This window comes from Halyomorpha halys, unplaced genomic scaffold (assembly GCF_000696795.3).
Source record: "Halyomorpha halys isolate HHAL.00 unplaced genomic scaffold, Hhal_1.1 Scaffold2030.1, whole genome shotgun sequence".
NCBI lineage: Eukaryota > Metazoa > Arthropoda > Insecta > Hemiptera > Pentatomidae > Halyomorpha > Halyomorpha halys.
In genome coordinates, this window is record NW_027109287.1 from 56,339 (window position 1) to 62,253 (window position 5,915).

General features: G+C 29.3%; 1 protein-coding gene across 1 annotated transcript in view; it reads right to left on the minus strand.

Moving 5' to 3' along the window:
- LOC106691005 (uncharacterized) overlaps positions 1-4,130 on the minus strand; it is a 23,987-nt gene extending 19,857 nt beyond the window's left edge. Inside the window, exon 1 of the mRNA XM_014436641.2 lies at positions 4,097-4,130. The gene's annotated coding sequence lies outside the window, so the exon portion shown is untranslated. The remainder of the gene's footprint in view (positions 1-4,096) is intronic.
- Positions 4,131-5,915: the final 1,785 nt, after the last annotated feature.

Consider the following 5,915-nt stretch of genomic DNA (forward strand, 5'->3'; position numbering starts at 1 on the left):
TATTGGTACTAGTAACTTGTAAGTGACCACTCAGACACCTTTTTGTCAAACCTTTACGGCTACCTTGAAGTAATAAAATGTTTTTATTTTCATTATATCTTTCTATTAAACAAATCGAGAATTCAATAGCTTTAAACCTTCCCAGGTTGATATAAACGAAATAAATTGATCCAAAATACGATTGTTTGGAAATATCGGCCCGTTTTAGGTGAATTCAGTTAATTATTGCAATGAATTTCGTTATCAATCAAATAAGCGTCTATAATCTTCCAAAAGTTGTACTATTTTCGTGTCCATCGAAAAACTAAATTTTTTTCAGGAATTAAATATAATTCTTTTTAAATATCTTGAAGTCTGATTTTGTTTTAATCCCAGCCTATTGTATATTTATTACAAAAGAGGAATCACTGTTTAATAATTTTAACTTTTAAGTGTGGTCCTTTTCGAGAAAAACGGTTCAATAAGTATGTGAGTCCTAGGAAGATGTTATAGACAGGTAAAGCTCACTTTTATTATTGATTTTAAGAGTGGATTAACTTCAAATACTTATAAAGAATTAGATATGCTTGTGGTTGACTAGTTTTAAGAGGAAAAGCTATTATTCCTGAAACGTAATAAAACTTCTTCTAAAAAGCTAAATATCGAAATACTCTAGTTTTGAGTTACACAACTCGTGTATTCAACGGCCGAGAAAATAAAAAAAAAGCACTACTCATTATCTCTTAGTAGGAATTTCGGCTTGTTAGTAAATATGTGAAAACAATGAATTATTAAAAAAACACAATTAAGAACCGTCTGAGAATCAGTGTAATTACTTTTCACTTTTAGGCCTACCTAATTAGTAGAGGTATTTTACTCTAAAACTGATAAATATCAAACTAGTTAGAAGAGGTTACCGAACAAGTTTACTTATCTACAGTTTTTGTCAATGATGTAGTTGTCAATATTAACCCAGGCTACTCACGAGATTGTCAATATTAGTAAATTGAGTAAATATTTCACATGATGATAATGTTTCAAGGGAAGATAAAAATCAGATAATAGTTATCTTCGTATTATCCATTATTTTTAATTAATTTTTCAAACCATAAAAAATTGTCATAGTGACGGAATGGGTGGAGATAAACGGCCATTGTATAGATTTATCCCTTGATATTAATTGTCTTTAAATATGATCTTCAATGAGAAGATGTGACCAAAAATGTTGATTGGCGTTCCCTTGTTTTTCTTTTTAAAGATGTCTCGTGTTTTTCAAGGTTTGAGATATCATGGTACTTCAACGATTATTTTTAAAATTTAATATAAATTTATTTTAATTCTATATTTTAAATATTGTATAAAGAAGATTTGAAAGGAGTTGACATTCTATCATAAAATATATTCAGTTTTATTTTAATGCCGTATTTTAGATATGTCCTTTGATGACTATAGAAATAATAATTTTTAGAACTTCAGATAGCAGACATAATGTTAATTTGTGTCATATTTTAAATCATTATTTTATTTTTCGAACTTAAGTTATTGGCCTAAAAATACCTCCCAACACTATAAATATGGGATAGATAACTTTTACCAAATGATCATTAATATTGAAATTAAATATATGTCCACGTGAACGATAGATGAGTTATCTCCCTCTCTTATGTGACGTGAATCGCTTTATCTTGCGTTTAAAGACATCCATAAAAGCAGATATAGATTACACTCTTATCGTCAAAACATCTTATAAACTTAAATATATATGCGCAAAAAATAAATGTGGCACCAATTAATAAATATGAAAAATTCAATTCTAGATATGAGTATAAATGAAAGCAGGTTTGATTTTATACCTTTATTTATAGGAATCCGGTACTTTCTTATTCGATAAATTTTTCATTAATAGGTTAAATGTTTAATTCTGCCTTTTATAATTATTTGTTTCTTTTAATGGTTAATACACGAGTCCTTCAGGTATGAGTTTTTATTGCGTATTATTAATGCTAGTGGCTTTTTATAATTAAACAATTACGCATAACTCTCTTAAAAGTAAGTACTATAAAATATAAGCTTATTGATAAATAATCATTTTTACAAATATTGTTTCGATTTCTGCTTGTTTCACCACCTTCCTTCATTTTAAAAGTAGTTGAGGTAAAGGTCATAGACTACGCATGAAATAACATTTGCATAAACCTAAAATTTTTGCAAAAATTGCATTTCTCATATGACAAAGTATTGTTTGAAAAGATGTGAAAAATTGTCAAAACTTTTCTCTTTAGGTTCTCAAAATAGTTAGGGAGACCTTGACCAAAAATGTAATTTATTTCATACTAGTGTTGGGGTATAAAGAATGATCACATCCGCAGCTCTTAAATGAAAAATGCATGTGTGCCATCTTAAAGCTTCTGGAATAAAATAGAGGCCTTGTTACCAAGAGACAGTTCAATAAATGAAGAAACAAAAATTAAGTAAATAAATGGGGAAAAATACTGTTACAACTAATTTTTAGATATGGATATAAAAATCATAAGTTTTCAACCTAAGTTTATTTTGTTAAAAAAAAAAAAATCATAAGATTTTCATTCCATTCTTAGTATCTTGGATACTACTGACCGCACGAAGAAATATATGCATACAAAGTATACAAGCAAAAATATACACTGTATAAAAACATTGAATTTAAAGTAGATTTGAACTTATTTAAAATTCTAATTCGCATTGAATCGAAATTAAGGATTGCTCAGCTAAGTCTTTATTTTTCACGATCACATAATATCCCAATATCATATTACATAACAGGTAAAAGTAAAAAGGTATTTTTCCTTATAATAATCTAACTTGAAGAAAACATTGGAATCGAAATTGTAGGTAATTTTCTCTTCTCTAAGCTAGTACTCAATGATACATACGAGTATATTTAATCTATGTATAGTTTTCAAGCTACAAAACCAAATAAAAAAGAAATATTTGTTTTGGTATGTCTTTACACTCCTTGAATAAATCTAAGCTCCCTAAGTATTAGAACTCAAAAGAACACACGAATAAATTTCCAAGATCCCTCTCTCATATCTCTATACTTTTATTACTACAAAATATTAACGGCTTAGAGCCAAAATCTGACAAGCATGATCACAAAAAAACAATTTGAATTTAATTTAAACCACCTTTGTTCCTCTGCAAGGCTCTTTTTTCTGCTCCATAATTCCAACCTATATCATTATGAAATTTTTATTATGAAAAGTATTAAATAAGAATTGTATATTTTTTCGAAACTGTTCTACTGAAAAAAATCATGTAACGTTCTTTCCCTAAGACATTAAAATCAGATTTTTTTTTTGAAAATGTGAAATCAATGTTTCTAAACTTTATTTAAACAAAGATGATTGGAAATTCTATTACAATTGTCTTAGCAGTTCTAGCCCCATAACACTTTCAATGTTTTCACTCGTTTCACAGCTGTTGAGCTACATATTTTTTAACGCTAAATAGTGGGAAAATAGGTGGTTTATTATCAATGGACAGAACAACATTCAACTTGAGTTTTCGATATAAAATTAAAAATGATTTTTAATAAAATGAACCGGAGGGAGGGGGAAAATGTGGGTGTTTTAATGAAACATAAATTTTGGTAAATGTAACATATGTTTCGAGAATATATATAATGTAAAGTAAGTTTTTTTCAAAAATTCTAAATATTTCTTGATATAATGAAAGCGAATTTCAGGTTTTCACCTCGGTGATTTCCTACAAAGAAAAAAGGAAAAAATAATTCTTAAAAAAAGTTTTGGTTCGTTTTAGGACTAAGTGTAACAGGCAGACAAATAGTTTGAACAATCATTTTGTTTTACATAATATATTATTGAAGAGATTATAACGCATTACTGAAGTCAAATATTATTAAGTAATTACAGCAAATTAATGATATTTAAAAAAAAAATATTTATCATTTGTGACTAGTGTGGCTTTAAAATTTTGATATGTTCCCCTTATTTCACTGACTTAGCTAGAATACCTTTTATGGATGAGCTCCTACAATTCTATTCGTCTCGATAGTAAAATCTTTTGAGTATTTGTTACAACAAATAAGTTCCCCAACCGTGTAGTGAACACTTACCGTACTTTTGTCCTCTTCCCCCTGAAGACTGAAATAAACTATTCACAATTACCATAACACTATTTAAACCCAAGTCTCCCCTCCCTTTCCTATTTGTATAATTGACTTATTACCATAGAGTATGAACTAAGATAGATTTTACCTTCTCTTGTATGGAACCAGAACTATCTAGCGGGCAGTATAACTAAGGTGTGACTCGACAGAAACAAATTTTTTATATTATATATAACATTAACAGCGGCCAAAATGAGTAATCCGCCAAAATCGTTCAATGATTTGGTTAGTCAATTTTTTATGGAATAACCTGCACCATGAATATTCATGACGTATTGTTGTTTGTGTTTATTTGTGAAGCGCTTCTGTTCTGCTGTTGCATTAGCTCCTGATGTCTCAACTTTTCAGCTCATTACTGATCAAGTCATGTTTGCTTTAGATCACCTTCACAAAGAGTTATATTACATTTTAAGCTAAAGTTAATGGATCTACGGAGGTCCTCCTGAAAAAAACTCTCAAAAATGGGCTCTCGATGCAAAAAATTAAGTGGTCAGTTTTGAAATCGTTTTACTTATTGCTTTGAGTCCAACATTTCCAAATTTACAAAAGCTACAAGTGCTATTGAATCCGTTCCAACTTGACAACTTTGTGGGAGTCGGAAGAGAATGTTTTGTACAGTTTAAAGTTAGCTGCCAAATATAGGAAAATATGTTTCCCTTGTAGACTAAGCAAAGGATAAAATGATTTTGTTGTGTGATGAAATCTAATTTTGACTATGCATATTGTTTAGTCACTATAAATGCTGAAATAACCTCTCCTCTCCCCTCTATTTAAAGTGGGTTCGGTAAAAACTCATAAGCCTAAGAGAGAACAATGTTTTGCATCCACCACTGCATACCAGGCAATGTTTTTCCTGTTGATAAGCTTACATTTTTCACCTCTATAAAGCCTGGGCTCTTCTCTATCCATCTATCTATAAGTGCTGAAATGTACTACACTTATTTGATCTTTGTTATTAAATCAATGCCCCAATTATTATCAATTTTTTATAGAAAAGTTGAATTATTTATAATTTAGTCTGCCTATCTAGGTTTGTAACAATTATTGGGAAAAAAAAAACTCAACCAAATTTGAAGTTTGATAGCTTATATTATTCAATGAAATTCCATGATTTTTTAAACATCTTTAGCTCAAAATAATCAAAAGTATGGTTTTAAATCTGTTGGTCTTTTTCTTTAAAGCTGTTTTTTAAGGTCTATTTCTCAAATAATGTTCCATGAATGTTTTGAAACTATTCGAGCTCCAAATACTGCAAATTAATATTTCAATATTTCCCGTAGCCTTCTTAAATGATGGAATGTTGCTAGCGGCAGTGTAGCAGGTAGAGCTAGGTCACTATACTCTCTCGCTAAATCCTTTCGTTTCTTCTCTTTTCCATTTTTGAATAAATATTGCTAATTTTGAATTAAATTAGTAAAAGTGTAACAGTCCTTTATTTTATTACTACTTTGATGTGGCCGACTATGACTGAGGTCAATGAGAATAATTCATATCAAAATGAATGAAAAATAATTTATAAATAAAAAAAAAAATACGAAAATTACTTTATTTCTTATACTTACCCCCTATTATTCCTTAGAGTCGAGATATAATTGCATATCTTCTTAATCATCATATTGGATTATTAGTGATACATGCGAAGGGTAGAGTCATGAATGAAGGTTTCCCTGGAACCACTACCTTCCTGGAACGATCTATCAGGAAGGATTGAAACCAGCGTCTTGTACTGTTGGAAAGAAGGTGCAACAATTGCGTTGGCATGGTT